This window comes from Pseudorca crassidens, chromosome 17, assembly GCF_039906515.1.
Source record: "Pseudorca crassidens isolate mPseCra1 chromosome 17, mPseCra1.hap1, whole genome shotgun sequence".
Taxonomy (NCBI): domain Eukaryota; kingdom Metazoa; phylum Chordata; class Mammalia; order Artiodactyla; family Delphinidae; genus Pseudorca; species Pseudorca crassidens.
In genome coordinates, this window is record NC_090312.1 from 17,246,599 (window position 1) to 17,266,142 (window position 19,544).

A 19,544-nucleotide genomic window follows, 5' to 3' on the forward strand; every position below is an offset into this window, starting at 1 on the left:
GCAGATGGTGAACCCCTTTCCAGGAGGTCTCTCCGTCCCTCACAAAATAGACTCGCGGCCGCTCCGCCCTCCCCTCCCCCGCAGTCCCGCATCCTACAGGCATATCCAGACCGATGAGAAGGGAACCTCGGCTCAACCTAGGGCCCCTGTCTCCCACACAGCTCTGTCCTTTTGCTTCCTATGGGAGACAACTGCCACACTGCCTCTGCTGGCTGCTGGAATGATGATGATCTATAATCAGGATGCTCAATTCACTGTCCCGACGTGATACCACACGACGCACCTGATAACCAGTGTGTCTCCAAGACCAGTGTATTCGTCAGATGAGGAGGCGAAGGCCCAGAGACGTTAAATCATTTCCCTCGTATTATATAGCTCATATGCAGCAGAGCTGGGATTTGAATGCTTCTTTTCTTTTCACTTGAAAGCCCAAGCCCTTGGGTCATACATACAGTTAATGAGTTAGGAAAAGCACATAGAACTTAGGATTTGATAGATCTCATTAAGTTGCACTGTTACGGTACACAGAATTGTCATTTTTCTTATATCTGTCTCTTACTCTCTGGATCATAAATAGGGACTGGGTCTTATGAATTTTTAAATCCTCAGAGAGAAGAGGCAGAAAGCCTGGTCCACAGTAGGTGCTCGGAAAACAGTTGTTGAATAAGTGTTACTAAGGGTCTTTTGTGAGGCAGATGCATTTGAATTTAATTACGAGTGGGAAACCAGTCCAGGAGGGAGGCTTTGGAGTCCAGGTGGAAGCTGTCAGACTAAAGGCGGCACAGGGGATGAGTTGTGGAGCGGGGCTGGAGAATTGGGACTGCCCGTGGGGGGGGCTTTGATATTCAATAATCCATGTGTGAGGATTTGATTTCCATGTGTGAGGTTCAGTTGCTGCCTTTGTGTACAGATTCAGCAGAAGGAGGGGAAGGTTTTTCAAGGGGCTTTTCTAGTGAAATCTACGTGGTGGGGATAGAAGTTAAGCCTAGGGATCCGGCTCCCTTTCCTGGACAAATTTCAGAGGAGATTCATGCAGGAGTCCGCGGCTGCCGAAGCGGAAACGTGCCTGTGATTACTAGTGCCAGTCTGGAAACAGGAAGGATTTGTGTTGGCAATTACTGGGAGCCCGGGGGTGGGGTGGGGAGGGCTCTTTCCTCTGATTTCTTTCCAGATCTTGCCAAGGTAGTCCGTGGACATGAGCCTAGTGACAGCAGGACTGTGGCGTGGGGAGGAAAATGTGCTCACTTTCCCGCTAGAAAAGCATCTGTGACTGTCGGTAACGTGGCCGAGCTGTCAACAGGATATCGGGAAAATTAAGCCATTGCTTCTACTCTTTGGTGACAACATGGAATTGTAAATTGTCTTCAACATAGAAAATGAAAAGAAAGACAAATTATGAGCATCACGGTATGGAGACAGATGCCACATATTCAAGAAACCCGGGTTGCCTGTTCCCTACTCCTCCCCTCTGTGCTCGCCTGCAGCATCTTAGCCAGGCTCTACCAGTCCCTGCAAGGATTTAAAGAGGGAGGTTGTTGCCTTATTATTTGCTGAACAAGTTTGTCTTCTGTGTATTTATGACTCTTCAAGTACATTATGTGGATCCCTAAAATTGAGACTCATCAGAGCTCTAGCCCTTCATATTTGGCTACTAGGAGGTTAATTTATCATTGCACATGACTAAGGCAAATCTCGGGAGAGCTTAATTCATTCAGTATCGCTTACCACGCTGATCAACTACAGAAGATAATGGCAGAAACACTTGAAGGAGAGTCAAGTCATACATGTGTTATTAATTAGCTACGCAACTTGGAACAATAAATATATCACACTGGACATTTATTTCTCCATATTGAAAATGAGAGTGCTGGGAAGCACATGAAGAGGAAAGGTGAAGAGGTGATGAACGTCTGACTTTTTCTAAGTTATGCTCATCTCTTGAATCTTAGTTACATCCAGAAACAGGGAATACGAGCCTACCCCTGAACTGGTTCTGTTAAAGATAATGATGATCCAAAGGGGTGTTTGTGGTCTCCGAAAATGAACAGGGGAAGTCTCAGCTCTGAAAATTTTAAGTTACGGGCACATCATTTCGCAAAGCAAGTGTCTGAGGAAGGTGTCTGCCTTGTGAATTGGGTTATGATGACATGCACGGTCATCCGTGCAGCTAAGAGATGCGGGTACTCACAGCTTCAGGTCATTCCAAGGTTGAGGTAGGATGTCATCAGAGGAGAGTGAGTGAAAATTGGCATCCTCCTACACCCCCAGAGCCAGTGGAAATTGGTACAATCCTTGTGGAAAGCAATCTGGCATCACATCTAGAGAGCCATCAAAGTGCTCGTACCGCTGGCTCACGCCCACTTCTGGGAGTTTATCCCATGATAATAATCAAAAAGAAGGAAAAATTATTCATGAAGGTATCATGGGAGTATTATTTTCAAATGGTGAAAAATTGGAACTGTATAGACCAGAGGTTGGTGAACTTTTTCTATAAAGGGCTGGATGGTAATTTTTTGTGTGTGTGTGTGTGTGTGTGAGCCATGCAGTGTCTGCCTCTCATGCTCAACTTTGCCTTGGACAAAGTTGTGAATACATGGGTGTGGCTGGGTTCCAATAAAACTTTATTTATGGAAATTTGAATTCTAATTTCATATAATTTCCACATGTCATGAAATATTACCCTTTTGATTTCCTTTTTTCCATTTAAAAATGTAAAAAACATTTTTAGCTTGTAGGCCTTATAAAAAAAGGGATGGGTGAGAATTGGTCTAAACAGTAGGAGAAGAGTTTACTGAATTGCCATATAGCCATGTGATAGAATGTTGCATAGCCTGGAAAATGATAACTAAGAGAAACATTTAATTTTTTTGTGTGGTACTTTGTTCAACTTAACAGTTTTTTTTTATTGGAGCAAAATTGCTTTACAATGTTGTGTTAGTTTCTGCTGTACAACGAAGTGAATCAGCTCTATGTATACCTATACCCCTCCCTCTTGGGCCTCCCTCCCTCCCCCCGCCCCCCGTCCCACCCATCTAGGTCATCACAGAGCACCGAGCTGAGCTCCCTGTGCTGTACAGCAGCTTCCCAATAGCTATCTAGTTTACACATGGTCGTGTATACAGGTGAAATCTAATCTCCCAATTCGTCCCACCCTCCCCATCCCCCCTGTGTCCACATGTCCATGAGAGAACCGTATAATTATGTTATAATATGTGAAAAATGCAGGGCATGCAATGGTAAATACACCCTAGACTATATGAAATGAAAGCAGTGGTGATTAGAAAGAAAAGAATGTGAATACGTTTTTCTCTTTATCAAATTTTCTTTAAAATTTTTGTTTTGTCTTTATTTTCTCCTTCTGGAACTCTGATTAGATATTTGTTAGATGTTCTCATTCTGTTCTCCATGTTTCTTCATCTTCCCCAATTCTGTTTTTTCCTGTTTTGCCTTCTAAGTAATTTCCTTATGTATGTATTTTCAGTTTACTAAACTTTCATTGCATTTTTTTATTGAGGGGAAATTCACATAGTGTAAATGTAATCATTTTAAGGTGAACAATTCAGTGGTATTTAATACATTCTTTTTTTTGCGGGGGGGCGGTACGCAGGCCTCTCACTGTTGTGGCCTCTCCCGTTGCAGAGCACAGGCTCCGGACGCGCAGGCTCAGTGGCCATGGCTTATGGGCCTAGCCGCTCTGCGGCACGTGGGATCTTCCCGGACCGGGGCACGAACCCGTGTCTCCTGCATCGGCAGGCGGACTCTCAACCACTGCGCCACCAGGGAAGCCCTTAATACATTCTTAACGTTGTGCAATCACCACCTCTATCTAGTTCCAAAACGTTTTCATCTCCCTGTAACTGTTAAGCAGTTACTCCCCATTTCCTCCCTTCCCTGGTCCCTGGCAACCACCAATCTGCATTTTGCCTCTATGGATTTATTTATTCTGCATATTTCATATAAATGGAATCATACAACATGTGACCTCTGTGTCTGACTTCTTTCTCTCTTAGCATAATATTTTCAAGGTTCATCCATGTTGTAGCATGTATCAGTACTTCATTCCTTTTTTATAGCCAAATAATATTCCAGTGTGTGCATATATACCACATTTTATTATCCATTCATCCATTTTATTATGCATTCAAAGAGCCTATCCATTGAATTATAACTTCAATTATTTTAATTTCTGGAAGTTTTATTTGTAGTTCTTAAATCTGCCTGTCAATTTTGATATTTTCTTTTTTCTTTACCATTCGTATATTCAATATGTAAGTACTGAGAGCTTGTTATGGGCCAGTAATCTTCCAATCACTGAAAGATTACAATAATATCCAAAGTATATACAACAATATACAAAGACATAAAAAATTTCTAGACCTCAGGAGTCCACCATTTTTTTGTACAGAATCGATACAAATTTATTTTATATCCTGTAAATAGTAATTCTATTATCTGAAGCCTTTGAGGGTGGATGGATCTAATTCTGAAGGCTGCTAATATTGTTAATTCTGTCTCAAGTGACTTTTTCTCTCATGTTTTTATTTTTATTTCTACCTTTTACTGGAAGCTCATATATCTTGGGACTTGTTCTGTGGGAATTCTCTGAGGCCAGTGCTTACAATGAATGTATTTTGAGCTACTATAGGCAACCAGGGATGGGCAGATGCCCTCAGAGAAAATCCCAAATTTGGTGTTTATTTATCTCTTGCAATTCTGTTTCTGTTTTCTTCTCAGTTTTGGCTTCTGATGGAATCCCTGTTATTACCACCTAGAAAACCACCCTTTTAAAAAGGGATGCTTTCAAATATTTTTCTAGAACTTTAAGATGTTCTGTTTTGGGAGGAATATTTCTGTATGTCTAGTCTACAATATCTCTGAAAAACAAAAGTCCCATCATATTTATATTTTAAAATAAAGTTCATAGGGGCCATATTCCTCAGCCTCAAGCATAGCAGCAGAAGTACTTTGATTTAACGGCTGGAGAGTTGCCTTTCCCCATTGAACCCAGGTTTTGGAGCCTTTTAGAGGCCAGGATAAGTCTCTGTGGGTAGAGTCTGTCCTGGCTCCATTCAGGGTCTGAGTGGCTGCTGACCAGACGGGAAGGAGTAGAAATTCTCAGGCAATTAGAGAACTTGGTTGACATTGAAGAAGAAGAAAATTGAGTTTTGGTTTTAATTTTCTTTTTCTGTTCCGAATCCAGGGAAATTTGGATTTGGAAAATTCATAGGTTTGTTATGGGAAAGGTGGCTTGATATAATAATAAAAACATCAGCGGGCTTCCCTGGTGGCGCAGTGGTTGAGAGTCTGCCTGCCGATGCAGGGGACGTGGGTTCGTGCCCCGGTCCGGGAAGATCCCACATGCCGCAGAGTGGCTGGGCCCGTGAGCCATGGCCGCTGAGCCTGTGCGTCCGGAGCCTGTGCTCCGCAACGGGAGAGGCCACAATAGTGAGAGGCCTGCACACCGCAAAAAAACCAAACCAAAACAAAACAAAACCATCAGCATCAACATTTAACATGATTGGAAGGCTTACCCTGTGAAAAGGGCTTTATATTCATGATTTCACTTAATTTTTACAACAATTCAATAAATGAGGTTCAGAGAGATTAAACAGTTGCTCAAGATCCATAACTTATAAGTAGTAGATCATGGACTCACTGCTCAGGGATCCAAGCTATTATATCGATCATCTCTCTTGATGAGTTGACATCATGGATAGATAAAGGAGGTTCTGAGTTAATGCTGCTTGAGCTCAAGGTCACAGGCCAATAATAGTTCTTGGTGGCCCTTTCCAGCTGTCTTGTAAATTTATGCATTTTATGCATTTAACCATTCATTGAATGATCATTTATTGAGTACCAGTGACACAACAAGGCTTCTGACCTAGTTCTTGTTTTACATGTAAAACTACATGAAAAGTATTTATTTATGTACATAAATACCACACTAAGAGTTCAATAATAATAGAGTTAGGCATTAGCCATGGGGTGGCAACAGGTTGAGTGTTCGAGAAAAACCTATGAAAGATGAAGGGACCCATGAGCTGGAAGGGCATTTGAAGCAGAGGGAACAGCAAAGGCATGGAAATGTGAAGCCACTCTGTCCATTTGGTGAACTGAAAGTTTTCTGGCATGGCCAGAGCACAGGTGCATGTAAATAGTGTTGGGCAAAGAGAATGGAGAGATGTGTAGGGTTAGAATATGAAGAGCTTGCATGCTTTGCTAAGGAGGTTACTTAGGTCCATTACTGTCATAAGGTCCAGTACTGTTGCCACAAACATGCTGCGTGACAACCACCCCCCAGCCTCAGCAGCACACAACATGGGCTGCTCACATATTTGGGGTTGTTGACTAGGTGGCTCCTGTTGATAGTGACTGGGCTCATTCTTATGTCTGGGGATTGGCTGGGTACCAGCTAATCCAGGATGGCCTCAGCTGAGATGACTGGAGGGACTCAGTTCTGCTCCATGTCTTTCATCTCCCGGTGGGCTAGTCCAAGCAACGTCTCACGGGGAAGCCAGGGAACGGGAGGGAGAGAGCCCAACCACTCAAGTACTTTTTCAGCTTCTGCTCCTGCCACGTTTGTTAATATACTATTGGCCAGAGCTAGTTTCAAGACTCATAGGGATTCATGGAGAGGGAAAGTAAACTGTACCTCTTTCGTGGGAGGATATCACAAAGTGATACGGCAAAGGATGTGACTGTAGGGAAGGGCAAAGAATTGGGGCCTTTGATACAATCAGTTTACCGCAGACCCCTGGCCTTAGAATTATCAGGGGCTACCGTCAGTAATACAGGTGGCTGAGCCCCAAGACGTTTGACCCAAGTTAAAAAATGCAGATGCTGAATCAGAATGGGAGGGGTCTTGCTTGGGCACCTGCAATTTTTTTTACAGGCTTGCTGATTGATTCTTCTGTTTAGAAACTATGAGGACTGCTGCTATAGGCTTTTAAATGTAGGAGAGACGTAACTGGATTTGCTTTTAGAAAAGTCACTCTAACTCCGGTTGAATAATGCATTGGGGTGGAGTTGGGGTGGCAAGGTGGAAGGCAAGAAGGCCAGTTACGAGCCGTCCTAGTAGTTTAGGCCATTGAGGATCGTGTTCAGGTTGGTGGTAAGGTGGGCCCGGGTTTGGGTTCTAGTCCAGTTATGGGCAAGCACTGTGGCCTTGGTAAGCTCTGGAAACTCTGTGAGGCTCAGCTGTTTCATCTCTATGATGGGAATAATAGCTGTCATCTTAACCATCTTGGTGCACAGGGCTTCCACCACCACTAGCAAGGGATCAGGTGGTGAACATGGGGTGTCCAGGGAGTAAACATAAATGGTAACCCCTGCCTGGCAAGGCAACCCCCCAGGCTCTTAAACTTCCCATAGGGTACAAGACACAGAGATGCCTAACACAGGCCATTTCACAATAGTTTATAGTTAAAAATGTATCTTAGATCTTCTTTAAAAAATAAGAGAATGGGAGGCAGCAGCTCCTTTTTGGATAGTCTTTGAGTCCCCAGCCAAACACCCGACTGAACCCAGGTCTTCTGCCGAAATGTGCTCTGTTCTTCCTCTATCACTGATTTCCCGGTTACCGGGTTTTCTTGGAGGTTCTAGGCGGCATCTAGTTTGGTGGGAGATGGAAGGGGGCTTAGACAGGAGAACTGCTTGACCCAGGCCTTGCATTATGTGACAGAGGGCCTCTGTTTAGACTTTTGATAGTCTTTCCAAATGAGCTTATACAGGCAGGCATACGGACAGGCATGAAAGAAGAAGGCAACCTCCTGTAACTTTAAATCCACCACCACTCTTTGGCAATTCTTCGTTTTTTAATACCCTGGGATCTTACAAATATGGCAATATCTGGGGCCTCCTTTGATTTCCAGTAAGGCCTGGGTTTGGATGGTTATGCCTTGGCACCTTCTAGGTCCCATTCATCTAGCTCAAATCTGCATGGCTAATGGGGCCCGGCCACTTGGGGGGCAAATCTGTGCCTAATCCCAGGCTATAGATCTTTAAATGAAATTGCCCATCGTACTTGCTTGGCTAAGCCTTGAACTAAAACATGAATTATCCAGCAGAACAAAGAGAAGCCCTGGGGATATATGGGGGAGGGGTTCTCCCTTAGAGAGCGACAGAGCTGTGTTGGGAGGAAGCTTCTGGAAGTAACCAGCTGGGCACTGCTGACAACAGAGGTGGTGGCAGCTGGCGGAGAGGGAGGCTCTCCAGGCGGTTGCTGTGCCATCTGTTGGGAACAGTGCACTTCTTATGACCCACGTCCTGGAAGTGTTGCAAGCAGGCAGGCTGATTAATTATTTCCCTGGGGTCTCCCTAACAGGCGATAGAAACTGATGCTTGGTGGGCGTGAAAGAAAGGCCAAAACTTTCAACTAGTAGGGAATTTGTTTCCTGGCCTAACTGCAGCCACATGTGAAGGTATAGAAAACATATGTGCCTCTAATAAAAGATCACATTTAAAAGGGAAGACGAGAATGAAACCAGCACCACAGCGTCCTGTTTCTCATCAAACACCGAGCTCCGCATTTGCAGGCGCTCTGTGTTACCAGAGGGTGTTTAGAAGCGTTTCCAACAGGGCTGGGCTTCATTTCCATTTGCAACATTGGTGTGTTTCTATTACCCACTGTCCCTCTCTAGTGAAACCAGTCGTTTATCATGGTGGTTCCCAAGCCTGCTAGCCTCTTTGGTCCACTGAATCAGAATCCATGGAAGTAGCCACCAGAAGCTGGACTTTTTAATAAATTCCCCTGGCTGATTCCTATGCAATGGGCCTTGAACTTCTCTGTGAACTAGGAGATGGACAACTACAGGTTTAGAGTGAAAATGCATGAATAAGGGACTGTGTTATGTTGCTGGTAGCTGAGAGAATTTCACATGAAATTTTGTTTTTCTGACACATACGCAAGGAAGGGGATAGGGTAGGGAAGTGAACGGATGATGGCGGGCAGGAATAGAAGATAGGCATTCGTAAGAGCTGAGGGCCATCATAGGAGCAATAAACACACCGAGAGCAGTAAGTCTTTGAGATAATAAACTACTAGTGGACGCCCATCTCTATGAATGGAATCATCGTCTATTTAGTCTCCCAGGCTAGAATCCTTGGAGATATTGCAACTGCTCCTTTGCTCTGCCTTTCTCCTTCCATCTCAAGTGATCACCAACTCTTGCTCATGGATTGTACTAGTCACAGCTGGTTGCTTTGCTCACAACCAGTTCTTCCTGCTCTCTTGTTAACACCCAGGGGTTTGCTTGGGAATGAGGAAGCAGTGTAGTCAGCTGGACTATCGCAGTGTCTTCTTCATTGGTCTTTGGCCAACATACTGTCTCCTTTGATCCACCTTCTAATATGCCTTGGGAGTGACTGTCCTCAAGAAAATTCTAATAAACATATTTTTCCACCTAGAAAAAAATCTTTTTTTTTTTTTTTTTTTGCAAATAGGATAAAATACAAACTCCTTAGAATGGTTCTCAGTTTGGCCCTGAATTTCTTCTCCAAAATCATCTCTGTGTTGAAATTAAAGATGGTGGCAAATTCTTTGATGCTCCTCCCATAGAGAGGTGGGGTCTGTGTGCCTTCCTCTTGTTTCTGGGTGGGCTTTGTGACTATTTTTACCAGTATAATATGGTGGAGGTGATACTTCGCCTGTTTGTGGCCCAGGCCTTAAGACACTGTTTGCTTCCATTTCCTGTCTCTTAGAATCTCTTCTCCCCACCACCCCAGCAAGGGAGCTGTACGAAGACGCTTGTAAGAAGTCCAACTACCCTGAGAGGCTAGGTGTAGGTGCTCTGCTGATGGTCTCAGCTATGCCCAGTTTTTTAATCCAACCTTGCCAAAATGCCAGACATGTGAATGAAGCCATTTGGACTCTACAGACCAGACCATCTACCAGCTGAATATCAATGAGTGACCACATTTTATGTCATTTGGAGCATAGGAATCTCCCAGCTGAGTCCTGCACAAATTCTTGATCCACAAAATGGTCAGATATAGTAAAATCATTGTTCTTTTAAGCCTCTAAGTTTTGGAGGTAATTTGTTATGCAGCCATAGGCAATTAAAACCATTTCCTAACAGTCTTCCCAAGCAACCTATACCCCAAGTTACATGGAACTATAATCAGTGTCCTAAACACATTGAACTCTCATGCCAGGGATGCTCTCCTTTACCTTCTTTACTTGGCAAACTCCTGCTCATCCTTCAGGTACAGCTCAGGTATTGGCTCCCCTCTGAAGTCATTGCTAAACAAATGAATGGAAGAAATCCTTTCTGCTCCATCTTACGCTGCCATGGGTTCTTGGCCAGTACCGATTTTCATGCGATGTGGCCTTGTGATTATTTAAGTATTTATCTTTAATAATCTGATAATCCCTGGAAGGTGGGAATTGTGTCTTGTTCATCTGGGCATATCCAGTGCTGAGCACAGCATGTGGTACATAGTTGGTACAAAACAAATGTGTGTTGAATGAAAGGAGGGCTCAATAAAGAAATAAAAACACGAAAAGCATTTTTGTCTTTACGCTTTTTGAAGGTTCAATCGTGCCTTACTGGCTTTATCCAGTTAGAGCCACACATGAACTAGATCAATAAGCGATTGGCTCTTCTTGTCTTTTGTGAAACCCTAAGTCTTTGACAGCTTGGAGTGTTAGATTGGCCTGTCAACATGTTGGAAAATAATAGCCCAACTACCCAGAAGATGGAGGTGCTCTTGGTATGCAAGACTGGCGGATAGAGGCTGGTGTATTGACTTTCTCTGAAGTTTAAAGAGGCAACAGGGTATAATAAAAAGAGTTTTGGCTTGGGAGGAGGGATCACTGCCAGGCATGGCCTCAGTTCTGTCACTGAGGGATTTGGCCAAGTTGCTTTATCTCTTTGGACCCCAATTTTCTCTTGCGAAATGAGGCATTGGGCCAGGTGACGTGTCAGGTATCTCCCAGCTCTGACATTGTGTAAATCAGGCACTAACTTGGAATATTTCACTTGTGCTATCTAGGTGTGATAGCTGAATCCCTAATCTCCACCTCCTCATCCCTGTCCCTTTGTTGACTCCTCATCCTTTTGTGCTTTGGTGGCAGTCATGGGGAATCATCTGCTTTAGAGAATCTTCCTAGGATAGAAGGTTCTGTGTGGATGTAGGTCAGCTCTGTAGACCAGGGCTGCCCCTATTCACTGACAGATTTCCCTACCAGTTGATTTGAGGTACTCTATAAAGGTCTTCCTTTGATTCCCCGAACCCCTTCCAAGAAGTACCTCCACACTGGCTCGCCAAGGGTCTGAAATGATGGTTTGAATTTTCCCCTTAGGGCACTGAAGGCCCTCAGTTCAAATGCAAACATAATTAAACCACTAGCAGCCATTAAAACCTTATTTGAATGAGTTTATCAAATCAGGTCCCTAAATCTGATTTCCCTAGAGCTTTTATATCTGTTATCCCATCTAAATCTGCACAATAATTCCCTTTAAAGATGTGAAAATTAAATGTCTAGCAGGGGAAAAAATCCAGTTTTCTGACCCCTAATCCTATTATAGTCTTTCTAAAATATCACTGCTTTTACAAGCAGGATCCTAAGGAAATGATTGAAAGGACAAGTATGTGTTGATAGAAGGAAGAAAAGAAATAGGAAGAATTGTCCCCTCTCCAAACCAGCAAACTCCAGAGCTTGGGGAATTGCTTAGAATAGCAGCAGGCAGAACCAGAGTGCAGGTACTATCTGCCTACCAGGGTGTCGGTCATAAAGGGACTTTAAGAAAGACTAATGGAGGGATCTAGAAGACCTACTTTGCCAAGTGTGGTATCATGGACTGGGCTCTGAATAAGAATATTTGGACTTGGTCCCTCCTGGCAGGGTGAACTTAAGGAGATCATTTAACTTCTCTGAGCCAAGTTTCCTAAAATGTAAAAGGGGGATCATAATACCCACCTTGCAGAGTTTTTTAAAAAAATTATTTTATATTGGAGTAGAGTTGATTAATAACATTGTGTTAGTTTCAGGTGTACAGAAAAGTGATTCAGTTATACATATACATGTATCTATTGTTTTTCAAATTCTTTTCCGTTAGGTTATTATAGAATATTGATCAGAGTTCCCTGTGCTATACAGTAGTCCTTGTTGGTTATCTATTTTATATATAGCAGTGTGTATATGTCAATCCCAAGCTCCCAATCTATCCCTCCCCCCCACCTTGTAGAGTTATTGTGAAGATGAGAAAAGTGCTATGCAAGTACTTGGAAATCAGTACCTTCTACCACTAGTAGCATCAGTATTAGTATTATTGTATTATAGGTAAAATTCCTGATGGACAATAACTGCTAGGCTGACCCACAATCAATATGATGGTTTATTCCCTAAAGGCAAGTATGTAGACAGGCTGCTTAATTTGCAGGATCATTTAATTTGTAGGGCTACATTATTTCACTAAGATTTGGGTCTCTTCCTTGCCAAGGTACATTCTTGGTATCCAGTAATGTCTTCTACTTTATTTCATAGTGTACTGATAATGAGGGCTGTTATTCATTGAAGACTCACATATTAATAAATTATCGTTGCCAGTGGTAACCTGGGAAAAGCATGTGTCTCATTTCTCCAGGGAGGAATTGAGACTGAAGATTTATCTGGTCATGTCAACACCTCAACTGCACTATTCTCTATCTTTTTCCTCTCTGTCTTTGAACTTGCTTTTCCCTCTGCCTGGAACATTCCTCCCTCTGCCCCTCTCCAGTTTGCTGGGCTTTCTCAGTTCATCCTTCAAGTCACAGGGTAAATGGTGCTTTTTCTGGAGTAGGGTTTTCTCAGCTCTTCCCATGAACTTCTGTCATCATGGCGCTCATCACACCACATGCTAATCACCTCTTCCGTCTGTTTTCCCCATGAGACTGTAAGGTCTCCCTTGTTCATTAAGTATATCCCTTGCACTTGGTTTAAGGCCTGGCAAATATTTGTTGAATGAGTTAGGGTGTTGACTTGTTCCAAGAAAAATTAGGGTCAACTTATAGGAAATGCAATAGAGTGACAGGGAAGAATGCACGTTCAAATACAGCAAAGTGCAAGAAAACAAATGTTTAGGACTGGGCATGGGAAGATAGGCTCAGGTAGAAAGTTAACAAGCAGATGGCTCAAAGCATGAACAAGTTTAGCATTTCCAAGGAACGGGAAGGCTGGCAAATGTGGCTGCATGGCGGTGGGCAAGGGGGGGAGCGGGGGAGCTGAGGCCAGGGAGGAAGACTGAGGTTAGATCAAGGAGGGCCTTGTAAGCAAGAAAAAAGTAGCTTGGATTCTAAGTCTGGTGAGGAGCTCTTGGCTGTGGAGGGGATGGAGGGAGGAGAAAGAAACAGGATGAGTTACTGGTGAAAAAAATGAGATTTTTATTTCCAGCAATAGAAAGAAAATGGATAATGTCTAAAGTAGATAATTCCAGAAGCAGCAGAGTAAGAATATTATTTTGAAACCTGGACATACATACCAGAAGCACTAACTATAAGGGTTGAAAGTGGGGTCCTATGAATAGTAGGAATTGGGGTAAGTTAGGAGGAAGACAGCTATGCCATTTTTGCAATAAACTTTAGTAGTTTGAGTTTTAAACTTCTATGTGCATGTTTCATTTTCTTAAAAATTAGACACTGACTTAAAAAAAAAAAGAAAAAAGAAGAGGTGAGCTGTTACATGCTTCCTCTCTCTATACAGAACAGGAGTGGGTTTACAGTAAAGACGATGGAGCTTACGTTTCTGAACTCTCATCCGCCAAGGCCTGGAGGGATCCTTGCGATGTTCACTTGCCATTTGTTTTTTTATGAAATTTGCAAAATGAAGATATTTGAACTCAGGTGGATTAAGACCATTGTCTTTTTTCCACTCTGATCCCCCTCTGTCACTTTCCCCCTTTGTAGAACATTGCTGAGGGGCCTCAGGCATTCTTGGGATCTAGCTAAGGGGAAGATGAGTTGGTGTTGCATCTGGCCCATGCTTTGCGGGATATATTTATGTAGCTTGCGGTCACTTGTGTGCATGGTTTTGTTTTTACTGGCTGTCCTATAGCCAAGATGGCGTCCAGGAATATTCCTATCCAACTGGGCTGACTCGCCAGGTGTCCTGACGCAAAATTCAGGGACTGAGGTAGCCTCACAATTAAACTTGTCCTCAGGTTCTGGCACAGAAAGTGTGTATTTAAGTTTAGACGCTACATAAGCCAACTTAAAAGCTTGAAATCTTACGACTCATATATGAAATACACTTAATAGAGGTGTCCTCAAATTTCACCACAGTGCTAAAATTTACACAGCATTACCAATATTGAGTTGCGAGGCTGAAAGGAACTTTTTTTTTTTTTTTTATTGGAGTATAATTGCTTTACAATGGTATGTTAGTTTCAGCTTCACAACAAAATGAATCAGTTATATATATACATATGTTTCCATATCTCTTGAAAGGAACTTTTTAAAGCTATCAACCGAAATGCAATTTTCCTGAATGATCTTTCTGTTCCCTGAATAGATAATGTAAAATAGAGGTGATCAAAGGTAAAAAAATCTAGAAATAGATGCATGCCAGACAACTAATTAATAAAAGCATGCTTTCCTTTTGATGGGTTTTATGAAGTTTGTGGTATTAGCTATTTAAAATTTGCACTTTATTGTAATTTCTTTTCAAACGTGAATTAAATTTTTACTTTTGTATCTGATTTTGTACAGTAATTTTGCTTTCTTTCTCTTAAACAGGCTTCCCAATTTCTATAAGCTTTGGGTCCACAAAACCCGATCTGCCCCTGATTGAGAGAAATTGCTTATTTTTCCTGTGTAAGGATTAGGCAGATGTGTAACTGCTGTGTAAGGAGCTGATAAGTTAATGGTGAGGAGGAGGGTTGGGGGATCCAGGAACACTAATTGTAGGTCTTAAAAACATAGGCTGAAGACCTTTGTTTTCCAGTCGAGGTGAAATTCACGCAACAGAAATTTGGTCTTTTTGAAGAGCACAACTTAGTGGAATTTAGTACATTCAATGCCATGCGGCCACCACCATGATCTAGTTCCAAAACATTTTCATCACTCCAAAGGAGAGCCGTAACCATGAAGCAGGCACTCCTTATTCCTAAGCCCCATCCTAGCCCCTGGTGACCTCCAATCTACATTTTGTCTCCATGGACTTACCTATTCTGAATATTTCATTGAAATGGAATCGTACAATATGTGACCTTTTGTGTTTGGTTTCTTTCACTTAGCATAATGTTTTCAAGCTTCAGCCACACTGTAACGTTATCAGTATCAAATTTCTTTTAAATGATATACTGGGAGCATGTGCGTGTGTGTGTGTGTGTGTGTGTGTGTGTGTGCATGCACACATATGTGTACTTCAGTGTAGCTCATTTGGAAACCATTTTCCAATTCAGCTTAGTTTAAAACATGTATTGAGTTCCTATCACGTTCCAGGTACCGAGCTAGGCATTGTTCTATTTTCTTTATAACCATGGCTTTTGGATGAGAAAGCATGAACCCAGGGGCTCTTGCTTAGTCCGCCAAACCCGGTGAACCCTAACATCATGAGCTCAGCCTCACGACCCACTCTAGTTCTCTGTGTGATTATGCCCCAGGAACTTTTGTCATCTTTTTACCAATATTTGGGGGGAGTACAGGGGGAAGAGTTGGCTAGGGGAGGATGTAAAATGTACATCAGAATAACTACCCAGCGTTGAGCTGACAAAGGAAAAGAAGGCGATAAAACATGAATTTCATGAATGCATCTGGAATTCCCTCTGACTCCCTTCTAGGATATCTCTCCGTGAGAGGGATGGAGAAGGGACTCAGGTGGGCAGTCACAGAACAGGGCCCCGTGCTATTGTCCTCTTCTTGTGTTAACCTTTATGACCTTTGCAGATGAGCTTGGGATTTGTTTAAGATGGCGAATGAATACATTAATATATGGTATCATGGACTGAATGTTTGTGTCCCCCTCAAATATTTAGGTTGAAGCCCTAATCTTCAATGTGATGGTATTAGGACGTGGGGCCTTTGGGAGGTGAGTAATTATGTTTACATGAGGTCACGAAGGTGGAGCCCCCGTGACAGAATTAGTATCCTTGTAAGAAGAGAAAGAGACACCAAGGGTTTCCTCTCTGCCACGTGAGGATACAGCAAGAAGGTGGCCATCTGCAAGCCAGGAAGAGGGTTTTTGCCAAGGAGTACATGTGCAGCCCCTTGATCTTGGACCTCCCAGCCTCCAGAACTGTGAGAAATACATGGCCGTTGTTTAAGCCACCCAGTCTTAGGTGTTTTGTTATAGCAGCCTGAGCTAAGACATATGGTAAGCAACGCGTGGTGTTTGTTGATTGGTAGCACCCTCATTTGCTCTTGGACTTTCTGTCCATTTGCTTTTCCTTGAGCACCAGTGGGGTGGGGTGCACCTCTGAAGGACAGTGAGTGGATGGGAATCAGAACCCAACGTGAACTATGACCTTCCAGGGTCTTCTTGCGTCTGTCTTCGTTGGTTGGTTTTCCCGTGGCAGAGAAATGGCCAAGCCGCTGAGGGGTGAGCCCCTGTGTGTTGAGCTGCCTTGGTGAGCTGGGTCCTGTGCTTGGCACCAGCGCTGTTTTGTTTGTTTAAGCCTCACAGGTACTCCAAGAGGAGAGATGGTTACCATCTCCATTAAAGACAAGGAAATCGAGACTCAGGAAAGTGAATGAGTTTCTAAGAGCGCACAATTAGTAAGTAACGGCGCTAGAATTTAAACTCAAAGGCCGCCTTCCTACAAGTGTGGCGTTCTTGATTTATACCCTAGCTGGTGAATACCACCTGCCTCTGGAACTGCCAGGGGTTAAAAGAAAGTATTGTTTCGACTTTGAAACTTCTTAGTCCCAAAGCTGTTACTGCATTCAGTGTGCGAAGGATTTTTAAACTTTTTCTTTTAAATGTGGGAGGCATTTCACCGTATAAGAAACAATAACGTTTGGATTTATAAGCCAATTAATGCACTGAGACAAGAAACCCCAACATACAGCTGGAGAGCGGAAAAGCTGGCCAGGCCAGGCGTTCATCTTGGAAGTAGTTGTGTGTTTTACTTGGCGTTGGCTTTGTGAAATGAGATCTTTGAAAGGGGCTTTCTAATTTTACATCCCTTTCAATCCAGTGGTGTGGACCAGGTCTTTGTGTGAGCCATGGTGGGGACATTTAACTCCATAGAGGGTGGAGAGTTGATGAGCCATAAATTCTCCCACTCAGCACCCTGTGTTGGGTTTTTCTTTCTTGTAGCTCTTGTGGGACCTTCCGCTCCCTTAAGTCAGACAGGCTGCAGCCAGCAGGGGCCTGGACAGGCTCTGGGAGACCAGGAACCAGGCCAGGGAGGCAGCATCAACTCTTCCTGCTGGGAAGGTGTCGTATTCTTCCCGCTGCCTTAGATCTCGTCCTTCTGTCCTGCAGCGGGCAAGTTATGCAAAGGCAACATTTCCTGGGTCCCCCACTCTCCTGGGGCAACATCACACGGCAGATCTCCGAAGCTGTGAGAGGCATTCTGGCTCCTCTTAAGTTGTACAGACATTCTGGATCCCATGTCTTCCCCCCAGAGTTTGGGACCAGCCCTGTGTAAACTCACAGGGTCATCAAAACTGGCTCTCAGGAGATCCCTCTCGGAGTTTTCATTTCCTCTCCTGGAAAATTTTCTTCCCTCTCTGCCTTCAAGCGTCCAGCATCCTTATGCTTGTTCTCCTGTTCGCTCTTATGCTCTCCCCTTACCAAGAGATACTCTGCCAGAAAGTTCTTCATGCAAATTGAAATCGATGAAGTTCAAGTTTGCCAAACATTTCTGTAATCTGCACCCTGCTTAACCCTTCAGCCCTGGCCTTGATACAACACCCATGTCACACTCTGGACAGCTTGAATTGAGCACTGACTGAGTCATTCTCTTGGCCCTGTCACCTCAGGGCCTTTGCATATGTTGTTCCCTCTGCCTAAAACTGTTTTTCCAGCCCTCCTTCCCTTTTTCCTGGCTGCCACTATGTCAGCACAGATGTCCCTTCCTCAGGGAAAACTTGTCCTGACATCCCAAGACTAGGTTGGGTACTCATTGCCCTCTGCTCCTTCTGTTCAGTATGTCCTGTTTTCTTGAAAGTCTCTCTCACTAAACCATGAGCTCCTCAAGAAGAAGCATGGTACCCACTGACCGAGTATAGTCACCCATAAAATATTTGTGAATAACTGAATAATGAATGATGTGCAGGTGGCCACTATTTTTGTTTCTTTCACAAATCTGTGCTTCAACATGCTTAGCTACTAGGTGACTTTGAGTTAAAATAAAGGAAATCCAATTTTCAACCCTTCTCTCAATGTCTTACGTCCTTGGAGAGATGGTGGCTTCAGAGATGAGGTCCCAGCAAAGGAACACTCCAGGAGTCACAGCTTCCACAATGTTTTTTTTTTTTTCCCAAAAAGGTCAAGTTTGGTATGATTGTCCAGACCCAGAAAATTAATGCAGACCTTTGTGGTAGAGAGTGGCGGACAGTAAAGTGGTTTTGAAGGGTGTGCAGACTACAAATAGAACCCTTTCTGCATATGGATAATATAGAGGATGTTTGTACTACTATGTTGGATAAAATTGAAATCTGACATTAAGACAAAGGAAAAGAGGAAGGGTGTAAGTTACAAATGGAAATAGCTATGGTTGAATATCAATGTTATATCAGGCAGTGTCCAAATCTAAAGACAAATGGACAGGAATAAAGACGCAGACATAGAGAACGGACTTGAGGACACAGGGAGGGGGAAGGGTAAGCTGGGACGAAGTGAGACCGTGGCGTGGACATATAGACACTACCAAATGTAAAATAGCTAGCTAGTGGGAAGTAGCCGCATAGCACAGGGAGATCAGCTCGGTGCTTTGTGACCACCTAGAGGGGTGGGATAGGGAGGGTGGGAGGGAGACGCAAGAGGGAAGAGATATGGGGATATATGTATACGTATAGCTGATTCACTTTGTTATAAAGCAGAGACTAACACACCATTGTAAAGCAATTATACTCCAATAAAGATATTAAGAAAAAAAAGGCAAATGGAATGCTTTACCTGGTTTCAGTTGAGTTTCATAGACTAGGGTGTGGATTGTAGGGGTGAGGAAGGTGGGTAGGACAGAAGAGTGTTCTGCCATGGCTAAAGGAAGCAGGAAAGCTTGTAAAGCAGTGGGTAGTGAAAGAGGGATAGGCCGCAAAAGTCAATTGGGCGATGCTAATTAGTAAGTGGGTGATGGGAAAATGATTTTACTGCATTATTTTGTGAAACTGTTTGACAGCAGTGATGTCATCCTGTCCTTTTCCCCTAGCTGCACACCCTTCCCCAGAGATGTCCATCTTCCTTGTCATGGACTGGTCATTCTGTCTCTGTATCTCGGTCTCTGTCTCTCTCTTTCTCCCCCCCCCCCCCATCTCTCTCTTCTCCAGCTCTAGGTCTAGTTTTAGTCTCTGGGTGAAACAGAGAGTGCACAGAAGGGTTAGACCGCGTACATGCTGGAACCAGCGTTCGGTTCCTTGCTAGGCCATTGGGAGCCACGCCTTCTGAGGTCAGGGGATGA